Genomic DNA, 19727 nt, shown 5'->3' with positions numbered 1-19727 from the left:
CAGCTTGTCTGAGGTAGGAGAGGCAATCACTCACCGCCGCTTGTAAAGCTTAAATGCTGTAAATCCCCATCGAAATAACTCAAGGTGACTGACTATTAAACGTCTGGGCCAAATCAGAGCCTCCCCCGTTGGGATTTCAGTGGTTGGGACACGGTGTAGTGCTCTATTAGCGGCTGACTCACTGAAATCTTTAAAAGCGAGGGAGACAAAAATAGGATTTATGACATTTCCTCCCAATTCTCAGTGGATTGAAAGAACCAGACTTTAGAATCAGACTGTAACCGCTGTGTTAAACTCCTCATGAACAGAAATTTCACTGTTATTTTCTGTGTTTATGAGGCTATTCTTCAGTTGCCACTTGATCTTGATTTCAGTCATTTTTGCATCCTGAAACGTGTTTTCTGATTTCAGAGGACTCTTCTTGAACTCTCCGGGTTTCTCTCAATCCATAGAATAAGAACACACACAACAAATCGACGGCAGCGCTTGTTCACATCTCACCACTGTGACTAAACGCACAGAGGTCGATGTAAACAACAAAATCCAACTAAAAATAATCAGACATTTTCACTCAGTTTGGAAATATGTTGCAGTGAAAGTCATTCAAACTGACGAAATACATGACAATATACATGATAAGTGCAGAATAAAACATACAATATTTACCACTCGTCTTGAAATCACTTTTTTTTGTGTGAAAACATTGCTCCACCGCATGAACACCAGGAATTCTGAATTTTAATGAGCGTATATAGAAACAAGATGTAACGGTGCTGTATCTCACGTTGGGACACAGAACAGAAGAGTGGTACATGGACTCCCCATCAAATATTTAATGTTACTGACTTTACCTATCTTCTAGGATCAAGGTCGGCCATACTGTGCAATTTATTTACTGGTATGTGTTCCATGATATATGCATCTGAATCTGGAGGCAAAAAAAAAAATTATCTTCACTCACAAGATGACAAAGCACACATGACGTGCTTTGAAATGTGGATGTTGGTAAAAAGAATTAAAAAACTAAACAATCGTCTACACAGCCTGCTGTTTACTGCAGTTAAATACATGAAAGTTATTTGCTGGTTAGAAAAATATGGATGTTAAAAATCTGTTGCATGAGAAATGTGAGGCACATGGCTATTTAAAAATGTCAGTCTAATCTGGAAATGGAGTGTTTTCACTGAAAATGCTGTGATGCTATAATTTAGAAACCACTTCTTAGTGTGCTTCTCGAGTGAAACGCAGGGCCGGTTTATAGATATGATCTTAACTGAGACATATCAGTAAAGCAAATCCATAAACACCAAACACCCCTCTTTTTGTGTTTTTTGATCAGCTTCTCTTGTCATTTACAGGAACTCGTGTGTTGCATGTCATCCTTTGAAGCCAAATCTTTATTAAGAACATCATTTATAATGTGTTTCAGATATGCGTGTGCATAAAAAGCCTGTAAATGTTGAGTATTGTATTTCATTAGCAGTTCAGTTTGAGCTTCTTGACTCCAGCAGTCTGTTAATATCTTATTGTGCAGCTCTAAACTCTCCTGATGAATTGTTTGATAATGAAACTGCTTCAGCTGCTGATGAAAACACTCAGCTGCCTGCTCGGCAGTGGCCAACGAGTTCATGAAATTTACCATTTGATTCCAAACCGCTGTGAACTCCTTCAGTGAAAGACTTGTTCCTGAAGTCAAAGCTTCTTTAATTTGTTTAACAGTGCTGCTGTTTGTAACCAGCAGCATCCAAACCAGCCGCTTTTCTCCTGCCTTTTCTTTTCATGTGCCGCAGTTTCTCTGGTAGTCTTCCTCATTAAAGCCACAACAATTGCTGATGAAAGAGTTCAAACTCATTTTATCTCCACGGAATGGGGCCAAAAGCAGGCAGATGGTCGTCTGCTAATGAACCCAGGTGAGCAGAAAAGCTCCTCAGCTGGAAGATAGGAGGAAAATTGGCCTTTTATCATGTCGCCAAGACCAATAAAAAGCATTTTAGTGAGCATTTCTTGAACAAACCACTTCAGAGATTGACCTCTGACATATATTCTTTCAGAAAAAAGTGGATGACAGCTCAGAGAGAAAAAGGCTCTGAGGAGAGCCGGAGAGGCGAACAAAGAGGGAGCCGTCCTCGTTCAGGGAGTCGTGGTGGATGTTCAGGTTTTTGTCTCATAGCTGGAATACCACAGTGTGACCTCTGGTTTTTCTATGTTACGATTGCATGTTCTCCCTGTGCATGTGTGGATTTTCTCATATTCCTGTTGCCTCACAGGAAGGAGGAACCTTGTAATTCCAGGGAAATTCCAGCAGGGGGCGATGATGTTGGTGTTTCATTTAAACCCATTCAAAAATGCCGATTTTCAGAGTGGAAATAAACATGTAAAGCAACCGGTTTCAGAACATGTTCTGGTCTCTATCACAAGCTTCTACAACCACGTCGTCTTGACCAGACTTTGATTTTGACATAAATCATCTATGGTTAAAGTTTTGCATAAATCATCCGATCACAAAGTGAGAGAACAAAGTGAGAAACAAGCAATGATCACATATGACAGTAGAGAAATATCTAGAAATGGAGGACTAGTGCAGAATGAAAGGCACTGGAGGAAAGGACAAAATGCAAGTCACACTGAATGCGTTTGGGAAATGTAGCAGAGCCAGATGGCTCCGGGTTTAGAGCAGCCTCGTGGTCCCGCGGCCCGGGACAGTCGTCCCCCCAGGCATGAAATGACAGGCCTGGCACAACGGGGCAGGATCAAACTTCAAGATGGATGAGGGGCTTTTTCAGAGGTCAGACTGCAGGAGAAAAGGGACGGGAGAGGACAAAGCATGAAGTTTAAGGAACGCTATGGAATATATGTTTGAATAAAAAGACGTGTTTTAAAATTTAAAACAACAACAAAACCTGACCGGGAGAGCCTCAATTCAGCCTTTAAAACAATGCTGCATAACATGAATTCTTCCCAGTGATACATTATTTTATGTCTAGCCCTGAACTGACTTAATCTAGAAAACTTGTACATTCATCAGGCATTAGAAATGAATCTTATATTTTATGGAATCAGGCACTGAAAAGTATGATGGGAGAATCATTCTCACACCTTTGCAGGAAAACCCTGCTGTCTTTGCATCTTATAGGTGGCACCACTTTTTAGAAAACCTACAAAGACTAACCCAGATCTTCAGCTGGACATGTTTACTAATCTGCTTTTTGTTGATGCTATTCTGAGCCACAACTATGTGAAATATTGGGTAAATGCTACACACAATTTATCAGTGAGTCACTGAGAAATAACCACTGAAACAGGTTTTATGACTCCCTGTGGCATGATCTGATAGCAGCCAGCTCACACCCTGAACCAAGCCCCGTTTACACGACGATTTCTAGTGAAAACACAAAGTTGCCGTTGAATTTTGGGTGTCTGTTGACACAGCAACGTCGCTTAGAGGCACTGAAAATGCAACTTCAAAATAGTTCCCAATGTGGAACTTATTAAAAACTTTCCAACTGTTGTTGTGTGAATGAGGTTCATCACAAAAACAAATAATGGCGCCAACTTGTGACCAGGGATGGTAACTACACTGTTTCCAGCGATTCTGCCAGTGCTGGAACGGACAGCGTTTTCTAAACATTGCCATGTAAATGGGAAACTTGTCTGAAACGAAAGCACAAAAACAATGTCTGTTCTCTCGTGTTGCTGTGTAAACGCTGTCTCAGAGTATATGGGGGATCCAGGCACCACAGCGTCGATGGAGAGGTCCTTTTCTGCCTTGAATCGCATCAAAACGTACAGTCGCAACAGGACAGAGCAAGGAAGACTTTCATCTCTGGCTCTGATGTCCATTGCGAAAGAGAGGCTCATCAAACTGAAGGCCAAGACAGACGACTTTTACAACACTGTGATCGACAACTTTGTCCAGAAGGACAGGCGCATGGACTCCATCTTCAAATAAAGTAAGGCAAGTCTCTAGCTCTTTCTCTCTCGATGGCGGTGTTCATTGTGTAAGCTAGACTACCGGTCAAAAGTTTTAGAACACCCCAATTTTTCCAGTGTTTTTACTGAAATTATGCCGTTTAATGTCTCATTGCACTCAGACGTCAAAGCATAGTACAAATAAGCAATTGGAGTAAAAAAAAAAAAATATGGAATCAATTTATAGACCATAATGTATTCTAAACTGTTGACTCATCAGAGTAGCCACCTTTGGCAGATATAACAGCTGAACACACACGTGGCATTCTTTCTACAATAGAAATCAAATATTCTTCAGAAAGTTCTTCCCATGTCTGTTGCAGAAGTTCCCATAAATGTGTGGCACTTGTGGGCTGCTTTGCTTTCACTCTTCTGCCCATTTCATCCCAAACCAACTCAATGGGGTTGAAGTCTGGAGGCTGTGCTGGCCACTCCATGTTTTCAAGTGTACCAGCTTGTTCTTTTTTCGCAAGATAGTTCTGGCATAGCCTGGACTTATGTTTTGGGTCGTTATCTTGCTGTAAGATGAAGCCCTGACCAACTAGACGCATCCCAGAGGGTACTGCGTGGCGCTGCAGGATGCTGTGGTAGCCGTTCTGGTTCAGGGTGCCTCTCACTCTGAACAAGTCACCAACCCTGGATCCAGCAGAACAACCCCAGACCATCACACTTCCTCCTCCATGTTTGACAGTTGAAGCCACACACTGTGGAAGCATCCTTCACCTACTCGACGCCGTACAAAGATCATGCGTGATGAACCCAAGAGTTCAAATTTTGATTTATCAGTCCATAATACCTTTTTCCAGTCTTCAGTAGTCCAGTGACAGTGTTTCTTGGCCCAGGCAAGCTTCGTTGTCTTATTCTGACGTCTTAGCAATGGTTTTCTTGCTGCAAGACGTCCAGTCAAACCCGCAGCTCAAAGTCTTCTCTTCACAATTGAAACAGAGACTTGTTTACTACGACCTCTATTAAGCTGTGCTTGAAGCTGTTGTCCTGTGAGCCGCCTTTCATGCAAACTGTTGACTCTCAGAAACTTGTCCTTTGATTCAGTTGTGGCTTTGGGTCTGCCAGACCTCTTCCTGTCAAAGTTTGCCCCAGTTTCTGACTTCCTTTTGATGGTGAAGGAAACTACTCAGTGACACCTTGACTTTCTTTGCAGTTTCTCTGTAGGAAAGACCTACATTTTTCAGTGTTATGATGGTCTGTCTCTCTTCCACTGTTAATTGCCTTTTTCTTACCATTTCTGTAGCCCAACACACTACTTTCTGCAGTACAACACTGTTCAACTGATGCTCACAAGGGTATGGTACCACATTGTGTTCAAACACTGCTTTTATGCTGACAGAGGGACTTGTTAGTAATCAAGCAAACTTGGAACACCTGTAGGAATCAGTAGCACCAGCTTTTTAAGGCTTGGTCACCCTCCGTTGCTGCAGGACAGCTATCAATTGTTAACCCATTTTCTGTTATTGTTCTGAAATGTACTCTGTTTTTCAGTTTTGGGTGACCTTACTTTTTATTTTACCCTCTGGTAGTTCACCACTACCGTTGTATCATTTCAAGCTACTGATTGGACTTGAGTGATTTGAATTGCAATAAATAACTGGAAAAATTGGGGTGTTCTAAAACTTTTGACCGGTAGTGTATATGGTGATTATGGTCAAACATTGCGTTGTTTGATGGATTTGAAATGCTAGTTCTTACTGTAATAGCTGATGTCAGCTGGATAACGGGTGACAGTAGCTCAGATGGTAGAGCGGGTCGCCTTATGACCGTAAGGTTGGTGGTTCAATCCCTGCTCCCGCAGGTGCAAAACTGTTGTTGTGTCCTACAATAGTAGCTTACCACCACCTGGTATGGAGAGAATGAATAACGTAATGTTGAGCGTCCAATAAAGCACTATATAAAACCAAAGCATCATTATTATAACTGTGAATGGCATGAATTACGGGCAAGAGGAGCAGCACGTATGAGCAGTAGAGCACTGAGCATAATCTTATTTGGTTTTTTTTTGGTTGTTGTTTTCAGGTATTCTTTCATGAAATCATTTATTGAGACGAAAATGAATGACAAAATGACAATTCGGACACGGAGCTGTCTGTGGTGCTGAAACGTGGCTCTCTGTGTGTGGTGGATGTCGGCCCTGGAGAGAGAGTCACGTTTCAGCACCGCGGACAGCTCCGTGTCTGAATTGTCATTTTGCATCTCGAACATAAACAAGGAATGCACTGTTATCATGAGATATAAAGTTAACTGAGTCTTGGAACCGCTATTAAATTATTGTTTAAGGTTTTTTATTGGTGTCTTACTATCTGATTTTGTTAGATTATCAGGCACTTACCTGCCTACACATGTAAATCGTCATTGGTGTGCCCATCACAACTTGCGACTGCCTGCCTCCCTAACCCTGGAGCTCACGGCACGTGCCTGCTGTGCACTGCAGATAAATCTGCACTGAATTAACGGAAATGCACCAGGCGAAGGTGAAGTGAGAATAACTGATGAGAGGAAAGATCGACACCAGCAAACATACTAACAGCGCGTTGTCATCTGGATAATTTAAGCTGTAGCTTAACTGATTAGTATAGAACAAGTGATGAGTCAGTGTGATTAATTCATTTTTTGACACTTTTCTTTTAAAATGGACACTTAACAGAATTGAAATACTGAATTAGTCTTCATGATCAAGACCGATGCAAAAACAAAAAAAACCTGGGAAAAATATATTCAAACAAAATTTTTATTTATACAGTATGTGACACAAAAATGTGTATGAAAGAACATAACAGCAGTAAATTTGTCTAATGTAACGCTAGATTATATGATTATATCAGGTAAATGTGAATTAATGTATCTTCTTGTTCAGAAACTATATATTTCATGCTGTAATTTGAATAAATGCACAATGAAGACATTGTTAGTTGGTCAGTACTAGATTAATGATCCTTACTTTACATATTCATTCACCAATCCACTTCAGAAACATGCAAACTCCAGACTCCTCACTCATGTGCCTTCACACAGGTCGGTTTATCGTTTGTTCTTATTGCAACAAGACTTAATTTTTCACATTTTATTCATGTGGAAAACACATTAGACATTCACTGATAATAACAGTTTCTGTCCTCATTTTCTTTTACAAGCTGCAGCTCATAATCGTCCGTCTGTCAGAGAGTTTTTTCACATTGCTAGATCCAGAAACATCATGGTTTGCTGGTGGCTGGAGAGCCATCAGTCAGTTCCAGAATTTACTCATTTTGTTTTTCAAGCCTCTTTTATCTTTGAGTTGCTAAAAATAAGACTTCCTGTCTGCTCATTTATGGATACTACAGGGAAAATGAGTTACTTTCTGTTCAAGCTGTGATTGGTCAGAGTGGAGGAACTAAAGCAGATGGCGTTGAGGCCCGGCGCTGCATCAAGATGATGGAGTGACCCGTCGGGATGAGGATCAAACCCCCTCGTGGTCTCGACGGGTCTTCGGTGTCGAGCAGGAGGTCAGATTCATCACTGGAATCAGAGTCACACATCAAACACGGCTAAACTCTGAAAGGAGATGAACATGACTTTCTCCACAGACGGGACGTTTGTGTTTTCTAATATCAAGCATTACTTTCTTTGCTCCGTCGCCTTGAGGATAAACAAGCTTCGGCTGCCCTCTCTCCTCCAACTGCTCCCCTGCGGAGTGCATGTTTTCCTCCGTCTCCTCCCTCTGAAGATCAAGTCCACAGATGGCCCGTTCGCTCTTTTCACATCATGTCCTTCTCCATCACATTTGTTTTTGAGTCACCAGCCAAGCGAAGAAGGCACATCTTTCATTTTCATTTATTTATTTATTTATTTATTTATTCCCCGTTTGGACTTTCTGTGCACGTGTGGCTGTGAATATGCTGTCTGTCACGATGCCAGTGTCGCGTTCCACGGGACGGAGCTGCTGCTGCTGCTGCGGTGGAGCCAGACGCCACGGCGGTCGGGGAGAAAGCAGATAAGAAACGACAAAGTCTTCTCCGCAGTAAAGCAGCTTAAACGGTTTCACTGTGTGTTTCTGAAACGTCACAGATCCCGATTCACTGATTCAGGACTTCAGCAGAACAACAGCAGTGGAAGGGAAACAAAACAAACTAAACCTGCTTCCAAATCACTACCCGTTTCATCACGGTGTCCAAATTTATGGCGAGTTTCAACTTTTTCTTTATGGGAGTCATGAAATTTTCCACGATGCGCCATAAAAAGTCCATCTGATGGTAATTCCCTCAAACGCCTTGGTCCCATCATGCATTGTGCTGCAGTAATAAGTCGCTCGTGAATAAAGAAGGGAGTCATCAAATATAGAAAGATTTTCAAATAGATGAGAGAAATGAATCACATCATTTATTAAAAACTGATTATTTTCTGCTTCTTCACTGTTTGTTTTAACCCAACTTACACTACATACATTTATCTAGAGACACATAGGAATCAGTAAAGTAAAACAAAATCAAATGGGTGTTAAGAAAAGAAGAATATCAGATATGGATGTTTGAGGCTGCATTAATGTGTGAGAAGTATTCTGATTAAATAAATGCCGTGTGGCTCTTTTGGAACAAGTGAATTAGTTTTGAACACTGTGAGAACTGCAGTGTTAATGCCAAGCTAAATCAGTGTAGAGCAATTTCAGCTACACTTCTTTTCAAATACTGTAGTCATTATTTATTCATAGAGCAATTTTCCTAATGTAGCAAAGTGTTTAACAGGAATTAAACAGAGAATATCAGCAGTTAAGGTCATATAGGAGGAAATTAAAATCTTTGGGACATCACCAAACACACAATCAAAACCATTGAACAGTAATCAGTAAGATTCACGTTTACAATATTCAAATAAAATAGATATTTACCTGAAAGGCAGCAGGATTGGGACAAAAGGATTAAATGATTTAAAATGACAGAAGTTGGATTTTTACAGGCTATGTCATTCTCATCTATTGACCTGAAAGTTTTTCATTTTATTTACTTTGGGAGGAAACCTGGCCAGAAACTCAAGCATGTAAAGGGAGAACATGCAAACCCTCCACAGAGAAGCCAAGACTCAGACTGGGAAATTCTACACCGTGGGTACAATCCACTTCACCACCACGGTGACCAGGGATGCACTGATACCAGCGTCGATGCTTGGTTTAGTGCTGATATTCATACTCATCTTTTAAGAAGTGCATTCCTAAAACTGATCATTAAAACCCTGTTTCAAAATCCAAAGCCATTATTTCACCAGCTGTGAGTGTTTTATGAGCCATATTCCAGGTAGAGGCTGTAGCGGCTCCTTGCTTCGCTCCTTCTCTGGCACTTCTTTTTCTTTTCTATCTCTTTTATCATGTCTGTCCCTCTGCCCCCCTCCGCTCTCCCTCCTGAGCCGCGTTAAATGACTCCATAACTTAGTTTAATAGAGGCGAGTGCAGAGCGGAGTGAGATATCCGCCCTGTCGCTGTGCCACAGCTGGCCTTCAATTTCAGGCCCAATAGCCAGCATTTTGTGTTGTTTGCCCATATGTTCCCCGGCTCAGAGAAGTGTGTGCGTGCGCTTATGTATATGTATGCGTACGTGTGTGTGAGTGTGAGTGTGTGTGTGTTTGCTGTCCACAGCCCTTTTTGCCTCGTGATTGCTTCAGCAGCACTCTGCTGCTTTCTCTCCACTATTCACTAGTTGGCATGTAAGGTCACGCATGCAGCGCACACTTAAAAGCACATCTACACACACACACACACACACACACACACACACAATGTCAAACACACAGACCAGCTGTTTTCTCCTCACTGAGACAAAGTGCTGCAGCCGAAGCAGCAGACAGAAGCTTCCCGGTAAACTTGTGCTGCATGTTTAACAGAAATTCGTCCAGCCTTGTGCGTCTCTCTCTGCTTTGGGTTACCTGGCGGTTGTAGGACTTTTAATTTTGAAAAAAAAAAAAAATGTTTTGGCACAATCCTTTCCGACAGTTACACTCAATTCCTCCATTCCCCGAGCAATTAGCTCAGGATTAGATTGAGGTCAAAGCCCTCACCTCCACTGCATTCCCATTCTGTGAAACATTTTAATCAATTCCAACACTCGCTCACAAGAAAACAACTTTCCTTTTTACCCCCCTCCCCCCACCCATGTTTTTATGCCTCAATTTAGATTCAAATTAGACTACATCTAATCTGGCAGTTGAGCCTTTTGTTGCTTCTCGGGCTATTAATCTTCTGGTGGAAGCTATTTTCCGCTCTCAGGTGAGGTAATTAGAGGGTCTTTTGGTCTTTTGCTATGGAAAGGAGTCCATGGTTCAGAGGGGCGGTGTGCGTTGTAAAGATGAACATCAGCACCAATGGACGGATGACGGAAGTGAGAGGGGCAGACAATGATCACAGAAATGATGAAGACGATCAAATGGGCCACAACGCTCAGTGGTGGGAGTCAGGACCGCTTTCCTGGAGAAGAAGTCAGAGCGTTTCACAGTCCGCGGGGTTTACTCGCCATTACCGCCATCACCACTGAACTCAGGCTCATTCCACTGTTACATCGCTGCATTAGCTTGATGGTCTTGGGGTTTATGGCAGATCACAGCGCATGTGGCTCGTGGGGATTTAACCTAAGGTCATCTGTGCCGTGCGCTCGCCAAAATAACATCAACTTCTGCACAGCTTTTCGGCAATTAAGTCTCCCCTCATTAGTTACAAGCTGGGAGTCCAAGGAGAAGCGCAAGAACTTCATTAAGATCAACTTTTAATTACAGTGAGGAGAGCCGCTGAATGTTACTCCAGCAAAATGTTAACACAAAGCTCATAAAGTGCTGAATTCGTCATAAATCCTCCGACAAAAGCCTGTTAATCCTGGATGTCAGGCTCAGATGCTTTTAAATGCTTTGTTGCTGCAAAATGATTGACCTCAATTTAAAGGGGAAACTAAATTAACAAGCATTTTGCAAGCTGCACACATGCTGTTTAGGCTTATTGTGGCTGACGTGTAATAAAGTACCCACTCAGCAAGCAGAGGGATTTCTTAAAGGGTCACAACCTTTCTACTCTTCACCCACACCCATTCACCACTTCATGTCTAAAAATAGACTTTACTCTGATGTGATCACTTTTTTTTTTTTTTCATTTTCAATGGTTTATTGAAGAAATAGCAGCAGCAGGTGATGTTTTTGGGGAAAAAGTATTTTTCCACAGGCTGTCAAAAACTAATGTTTACAAAAAAAAAAAAAAAAGTTGGGCGTGAAGACGAGAAAAGAATTACTGTCCCAAGTCAGGTGAGGAGAGAGTACCAATTCCTTCATGATTATTTTCTCCATCTCCATGTAGACGGCGGAAATGCTGCATGCACCGTGGCCGGAATGAATAATTCTTATGCACATGCATGAGTAGATAGACAATGATGGAAGGATGATTTTAACAGGAAATTAACACATTTTGGGGAAAAAAAGACAAATAAACACAAGCATAATTAAATGTAAAATAGAAACATAAAATGCATCAGAGTAAAAGAAGCAGAGCCTATTGGAGGGCAAACAGCAGCCGGGCACATTTTGAACACGGATAACTATGTAGAAGTATCTGGCAAAACCTAACAAACCAGCACACCATAGACTTGATAAAGTGTATCATAAATAATGTGAAATATCTGAATCATACAATTTCACAAACTTCACAAAAAGGGCAAAAAGTAAATAGCATGTATTTTCATCTCTCATACAGAAGAACCTTTATAAAGAGAGAGATCAAACCAATTAAATACACAATACGGTTTCAAGAGTTATCTTACAAAAATGTTGCTTTCTTTCCACTGACGTTTCTTCTTGATGGAACGACTTAAACACAATAATGCTGAAGTAGAACGAGCTAATCTGTCATAAGAAGTTATAATATTTACATTTTGGTTTGAATTTTGTTTGAATGAAGTTTTGATTTTAGTGTTTTCTTAGGGATAGTTTCTTTGGGTGGCTGCAGCTCAGTTGGTCAAGCAGTCATCTCTCAGTTATAAGGTTGCAGGTTTGACTCTCCTCCCTCATCATTGAGCAACTGAACCCCAAAATGGGCATCTTGCATGGTGGCTGACTCCATTGGTGTGTGTTACTCATATGCTAATGCTAAGCTAACTGCCTTATTACACTTATATGACAAAAACACTAACTTTTAACAATTTTAACTCTTTCAAAATGAGTTTCCTGCCACAAGCCGCATAAAGCTACGAGCTCATGATGTAGAAATAGAAAGAGCTCACACATTAAACTGAAGGAAGACTCAGGCTATATATAGTTTTTACATACTCAACATAAAACCGATCATGAGAATATAAGGTTATATCACTTTTGAGCGGAAGCCTAACTGCAGGGTTCATTTCAAAGGGATAATTTCAAATGTAGTTCAGAGCAATGAACTGCTTTCACTTATTAAACACCGTCTCCGCTGCTTGTGGAGGCTGCAGATTGTAACTCGCGCTCCTGCTGCGGCGCTGTATGGATCTCCAGAGGTCATGACTCTGTTAGAGCGGCACACTTTAACATGTCACTGCGGGGAAATTACATGTGTAATTAAATACATTAGCCGTGGCTGCATTTCATGCCTCAGTTCCTGGGTCACTGCATTGTAAATGCCCGCTCACTGTCATTAGTCTGCGTCGGCGGTACAGTATGTGGAGAACAAAAACAGAAGCAGGTGACTTCTGAATTTCATGAGGATCTACAAAAAAAGTGATAAATAAAACTGAATACGAGTGGATCAAACCAAAACAGTGATGCAACAGTGAGTTTGACAGTGCAGCGGGTTCAGCGTCACCTTCCTCAGTGGGGAAAGCTAAAATACCCACACAGATGTTGGCAGCGCCTGTGAGATCCAAGGGCAAAGGTGTCCTCCCCTGCCTCGCCCTGAGGGAGATAACTGATGGCTGCAGGGTGAGAGGACAGCGGAGGGGGAGGAGCGGGAGCAGGACTCAAAAAAAGCTCCAAAGGAGAAGCGCCACATAAAAAGTGTAAAATTGAAGAATTTAAAGGCTGAGAAGGAAATTTAATGTGCATGCTTCGATTTCTTCTCCACATATCTTCGATATTTCTCCCGGTGAGCTCAGATGTAAAACACAGAGGACGATTATCCTCCCAATATGAAGACGGAGAAACCGTTGTCACATCTAATCATGGCTCTCTGACAAACAGCAGCTCCATGTTTACGGGTCCTGCGGTCAGTAAATCACGTCCTCAGCAGCTTATGATTTACAGTAACGGAAATGTGATGTACATGTGTGTAAACGTCGCTGAAATATCAAATCCTGCTTCTGTGCTGCTGACTTATGGATGACTTCTACATGATTTCTGAGCAGTTCTTCTTGGCAAAGCGGCACTTTGTGGCGTTTCAGTGAAAAGTGGTGAGTTTCAGTTCAAACGCTCGCTGCTTGACCTTGGATGTGCAGCAGAGGAGGAGGATGGCTGGAATGGACAGGGTGAGAACGAGGACGGAGCAAAGTTATTAAGAGAAGCGGGGAAAGGGCAGCAGAGCAGCTTATTTTAATCTGCGGTTTTACAATAGTAACAATGGATGAAATGAGAATGTGAAATGTGGAAGGTTCCACTGCACAGGGTCCATATTGTCCTTCAGCTTTGGCTGATTATTACTTATCATCTTATTTTTATTAGACACTCTATGAAACCCCGTTTACACAACCCTTTTAAAATGAAAACTGTCATTGCATTTTGGGTAAAAACAAATCCTTTAAAATTCACCCATAGCGCATTTAATATTTCATTTTGTAACTTTCGCTCAAAAATTAAGTGTGTGTTTGGATAACGCTGCTTTCGGCCACAAGGACGGCTCTCACTTCGCTTTGATTTGAAAGGGGCTCTTCAAATTATTCCAATCCTGAGAGAATGGACGGGTATGTCTCTGCTTCCCGTGTATCAGACGCTGTCTCTGAGACGTGACAGTGAATGAAGAGGGAAGCCGATAATTCTTCTATTCGAGAAGCCAGAGGAGACACAGCAGTAGAAATGAACCCGTGAATGAAGAGAAATATAAATAGAAAGAACATGAAACATGAGGGAGAACATGAAACAGATAAACATGAAAGAAAAAAATGACAAACTCACCTGAAATGGACTATTTAGTCAGTTTCTTTGTCTTCTGAGAATTTCTGGGAAATGTTGAATTTGTTGGCAGCAATAAGGCACAAGATGAAAAAACAGAATAAATACATAGAAACTTCTGTATTTCACTGCCTGCATTAGATTGAGGGAGAATGTATTTGGATTTTATGATCAGGTGAGTTACTCGACAGGCACGATTCGCAGGATTTTACCACCTGTACAGAGCAGAAGGCACTAAAATATGACTGATGAGAAAAGCTATTAGCACTGCTTGTGTTCTCCATTGACCAAACCATTACCCTGATTTACGTAGTGAGAACCACTAAGTGGCTTTCCACTGCTGCGAACCAGGATGCTCTCAGTGAGTCTGACAAAAGTGAGCTGCTCCTTAGCATCAAACGAAAAGACTGCAGTCTGTAAAAATTAGGAAAAAAAAGTCCTGTATAGACCAGGGGAGTCAAACACTGGTGGGTTATGTTGTTCGTGAACTGCTGTTTTGCCTTCCCGTTAACACAGAAAAGGTTGGCTCCAGTTATTTTCGGGTCAGTAGCATTTCCACTCCAGGAAGCTGAGATTTTTGGCCTACAGCAGCCGGTGGACGTCTCCTGCACAGAGCTGACGAGTCCCAGGAGAACAAACCACTCCGGAGGCCGCCATTGTTGTTACTGTCATGTACACCTGCAGAGCCACTGTTCACTACGACCGTGCAGTGCATGTGCAGCAGCAGTGTTACGGAAAAATTGTGTTTTACCCCATATACATGGAAATGGAGTCAAAACATTTTTTTAAAGGTTCCACCTCGGGAGCCGTTTGACTTGTCTTCATCAAAATATTGACAACGGTGACAATTTTGTGTTTGAGATGCACAGCACCGAAAATCCTCCTACGGATAAACAAGACAGACAAAAACACACTCAGTCACCAAGTCTAAAGCCCACATCAATACACACACACACACACACATGCCTCATCACGCAGGGGAAGCCCACTGAGTCTCCTCTCTGCTGGTAAACAACTGCTTGACCTTTCTTCGTTCTTGTATCCACTGTGTCACTTCGCTGCCTGCATGGCTGAATCACATGTACAGATGTGAGCGTCGAGCACGCGCACACACTCGTCTCTCCTCTCACTTGTCTCTTGTTGATATGAGATACTCGTCTCGGAGAAAGAAAGGGAGGGCGAGCGAGCTTCACACACACACACACACCTAGCTTTCTATAACAGGCTCATCTTTCCCTGGGCTTCTGAGCCTGGATGGGCCTCTTGTTCCCGCTGTGAATTATTCACCATGGCTCTGCCGTCCCAGACAGGCTGCTGGAAAGGAGAGCATTTCTCAAACGTCCGGCTGAAAAAGGAGAGAGCTGCCGGTTTGTCTTGAAGCTGTGCTTCCTTCTCACTTTTCCAGCAAGCTGTGCACACACGTGGAAAAACGTGCACGGCTGCCGCTCCTGCTCCAATCACTGTCTGATCACGAGTGGCAGAACCTGCAAGTGTGGGCAACTTTCTCCGGTCTGAAGTCAATAATGAGTGTTGATCTGAAAGAAATCCAATGCCAGGTGATAGAGGGGACAGAAATCAATGGGAATTATGACAGGAGTGTGTGTGTGTGTGAGTGTGTGTGTGTTAGTAGTAGGGATTATCCTGTTACTGTTACACTGCTTTAAAGCATCAGGCTGTGATTTCATTAAGCCTCTTCAGCCGCTGAGCCTCAGCATGCAGACAGAGGAGCGGGCTGAATGGGTTTGTGATCTTCTCTGCTGCTTCCTGTCATGCTGTTTTGTCTCAGACTCCCCGGTGCTTGAAAACAGAAACCCAACGCCGTGCACACTGGGCATGAGGCACGGCAGTGAGAGCGGACGCATCCGCCGCAGTAATTAACAGACACACGCAACACGTACGGCGGTGCGTTTAGTGTCTGTGATGGATTCCTGAACAGGCCAGCGGAGCTGCTGAACCACACGCCGCAGGAGAGCGACGTGCCGGAGCAGACAATGCATGCAGCCCCGCTGGCGGCCTCTACAGTGGGCCGAGTCTGGAGCCGCCGTCAAAGCCACACAGTACAAACGCCGCATTAACTGCGTGTCACAGCGAGCCACTGTCTCAGCGAGCGGAAATCATTTGATCATCTGATTATTATGGATCTCCGGTTCCTCTGAACGGATCATTTCAAGCGTGTGATATGCGACTCCTCGCCTGTCCACTGATAGCCTGCAACAATCAAAGTGGGCTGGATTTAGACAAGAGTCCCACGCCACAGGGGCTAATCAGGCTTGGGATTGGTCACTTTGATTTCACTCAGTGGGCTTCACTGGACGTTGTGCTTGATGTTCACCATCAAAGTTTGAAGGTTACGTTTCCCCTCAGCTGCAGCTAATTGACTGTAACGCTCCCAAACGTTCGCTTTTTCATGCTTGATATTTTCTCTCATTCAGTCAATATTTAGTTTTATTTTGCTGATTTTTATCATTTTTACTGCATGATTTTTCTTCTTCCTTTTGAATTTTCAGAAGAAATCATGAAAGATTACAGAGTGTATGTCTTGGATAAAAGTGCAAAGTAGCTAAAAGCTCTTTGAGTAAAAATGTAGAAAAAAATACATCAACACTCATCTCATACAACAAATAAACAATCATGTTTTGAGTTCTGACCTGGAAATACTGTATGTAAAAAATGTATTTGATTTTTATTTGCAGATTTTGTGTGGTAGATATTTTACCCTTCTTCAGTCTTGCCATCTGAACCCCTCCATCCATCTCTTTTCCCACCAGCTTTGACTTGGTGACCGATCATGCCCCGCACTACATTTTTTTCTTTTTTATTCATACATTATGTATGTTAGATAACACATTTCATTTTGTGCTTGTTGGACTCAGTGCTCCATGCAACCACTTCATGGCCACTCAAGCAAGTGAACATGGAAACATGCACTCTTAATGCTGAATCTTAATAAATCAGGTTTTTAATCACCAACGTGTACACGCTTATAACAGAGGACATGATTACAAAACAAGAATCATGAAACAAATCCAAAGATCATCACCTTAGGGGATGCAAAAGTGGAAGTTTCTCATTCTTTCTGAAGGAAGTTCCCAATTTGCCACCATGAGGAGAGATAAACACGACACCTCTGGCACCATTCAGCCGCACTACAGCACAGACACACACCGAGTTGAAAACTCAGGCGTGACACTCATCGAGCAGACACACACCGAACGGAAAAGAACAGGTAGAGAACAAAGAGCAGTTCAGAGAGACGTGACAAAACTGGAATCCAGAAAATAAAAAAGTAAGAACAAATGAAATGACAGGACATGAAAGAGCGCCAGGAACCAACGGGAAACAAACAAAAAAACTAAATGTGTGCACGCTTTCTGACTGGAACAATTTACTAGAAACCAGAGGCTGTTCAATATTTCTCATTTCAGACTGAGATGTGGCAGCGTTGCTTTTCGTTTATCTTTATTTTTCAGCTCAAACAAAGAAAATAAATGACTTGCATATTTGTTTGTGTGCCTGATTAAATCTTGCGCGGCTGAAATTACTGATTAGCTGCGATGCCCACTTCCCGGTGACGCACACCGTGTTGGCGTTGTAATTTAAGATCTAATCGACCAAATGTGTAAAAAAAAACAACAACGAGAACACAGCTTTTGTATTTGCAGGTCTTCAGTCTTCAAACTTCTTTTTTCTTTTTTTCCCCCATGTTTTCTTCTTCTTGCGGATTTTCTGCCGCAGGCCAGACATCTATTGAAGGTAGACAGCTTATCATGATGAGTGACAAATACTGGGGCAGAAACTTGACCGTATGAGGGGGAGGAGTGCAGGACTAAATATACACACACACACACACACACACTTCCTGCTTCAAAGGGAAAAGTTGTGAATCACACATGGACAGGAACTCCATCGGCTTTAAAACACGGCGTTCAGCCGGCTCGTTTCTGAAAACAGCTGGGAAGAACCAAGAAGAGTCAGTCTGATTAAAGCGGAGAGACGCAACGCTAAGTTTTTTCATTTGCAGACTTTTGATTTGTTGCAGAAGAAGACAAATCAAACAGGAGGCAGCAGATGTAAAGCGCAAAGTTACAAATGAGCCAATTACTGGAAGTCTTCAGAAACTGTTCAGAACAAATTAACACAAACCAATTTGATTTGTGAAATGATTGGAAATTAGAGTAATCAGATTGGGAAAAAAAAAATCATGGGAGACAGTTAAAGAATTAAGATTTATGTTCTAATTATCTTGATCATGACTTATTTTAGCTGATAAAATGTTTTCTACATGTACAGATGGAAGTAATTTTAATTTTATTTCTTCTGACAGTGGACCTGGAGGTTTCTGGTCTGAGTGTCCAGCCCCCATCACACCTGCAGTCCGTCGGTCTTATGTCTGTTTGTTGTCTACTCTGATTCTGGTTCTGCGGGTTTCTTGTTTATCTTTCTTCTTTCCTTCTCGCCATCTCTTCTGCTTGCTCATGTGGATTTGTTGAGATTTTCTCTGTTAAACGTTAATTTTCTCTTTTTATTTAAAGGTGCTGTAGGCAGGATTTTGCTAGTCAATGCTAATTTTTCTGTGTTTTCATTTGGATTAAATGTTAGAGTATCCATTGATAATCCTTTGAGTGTAGCATAACTGCACTACCGCGATGGCGCAGCGTTTCCATCTGTCTCTGTTCTGAGCTGAAAAGGAATCTTGACGGCTCCAGGTATCTTTGACCAATCAGAAGAGCCCCTGAGGCTCTAACCGTGATTGGTCGAGGGGCGTTCGTCACACGTTCTTGTGGGAGGGGCTTAACTTGCGTAAGGGCGTGATGTCAGAGAAAACAGGACAGGATTGGCTGTGCTGGGTTTCAAATCGCCATCTTAGATGGGTCAAATCGCCATCTTGCTTAGGTAACCCTAAGCAAGATGGCGGAAATGCGGAATCCTGCCTACAGCACCTTTAACCTTTATTTATAAAGGCAGGTCTCATTTTCAAGAGTGACCTGTAAAAATTGAAAATGACTAAGAAAAAAAACAGAACTGAATTGATTAAGATGTCCACAGGCGCTGACATTTTCAATTCTTTTCCCTAACCTGCTTTGACCCAGCTATTTTCATAACGAGTCCAGGTCTATTCTTCCTCTTCAGTTTTTACACACAGTAACTGTTATCACTTTGAACCAATGGCCACTCGTTGAACTAAAAGGTTGTCCAATCAGATTGCGTGCAGGTCAGATGCCACCCCCTTCCATGAACCAGCTGGTCCGCCTGCGGCACCGTGCCGCTTGTTTGCGTGACAATTAGAGCAGTTGACCTCTTCTGCCTGGCGGAGCCGCTCTGCCCGTCCATATGTCGCCGCGCGATGCTAACGTCTCCGCGCCATTCAACAGTGAACAATGACGGTGGATTAACTGTAATCGAATATGCCCCCGTCGTGATGTGTGCACAGCATAATTGGAGTAGATGAGAACGAGAGGGGAGTGAGCTAAAGGAGGTTAGAGAGAGAAAGGGAAAGCTCGAAAAGATGAGAGGGGTCACGGAGCAGATGCACAGGTACACCTGAGGTCGCGCTCTACACCTGCCTTCTGCTTCAAACGTGCCCTTTCTGCAGGACTCTGCACACCACTCTCCCTCTATATTTACTTCTGAAATATGACCCGTGGCCTTATTTCTCCTTTAAAGCGTGCTGTAAT

This window comes from Salarias fasciatus, chromosome 7 (genome assembly GCF_902148845.1).
Source record: "Salarias fasciatus chromosome 7, fSalaFa1.1, whole genome shotgun sequence".
NCBI lineage: Eukaryota > Metazoa > Chordata > Actinopteri > Blenniiformes > Blenniidae > Salarias > Salarias fasciatus.
Note: the sequence above shows the minus strand (reverse complement) of the source record.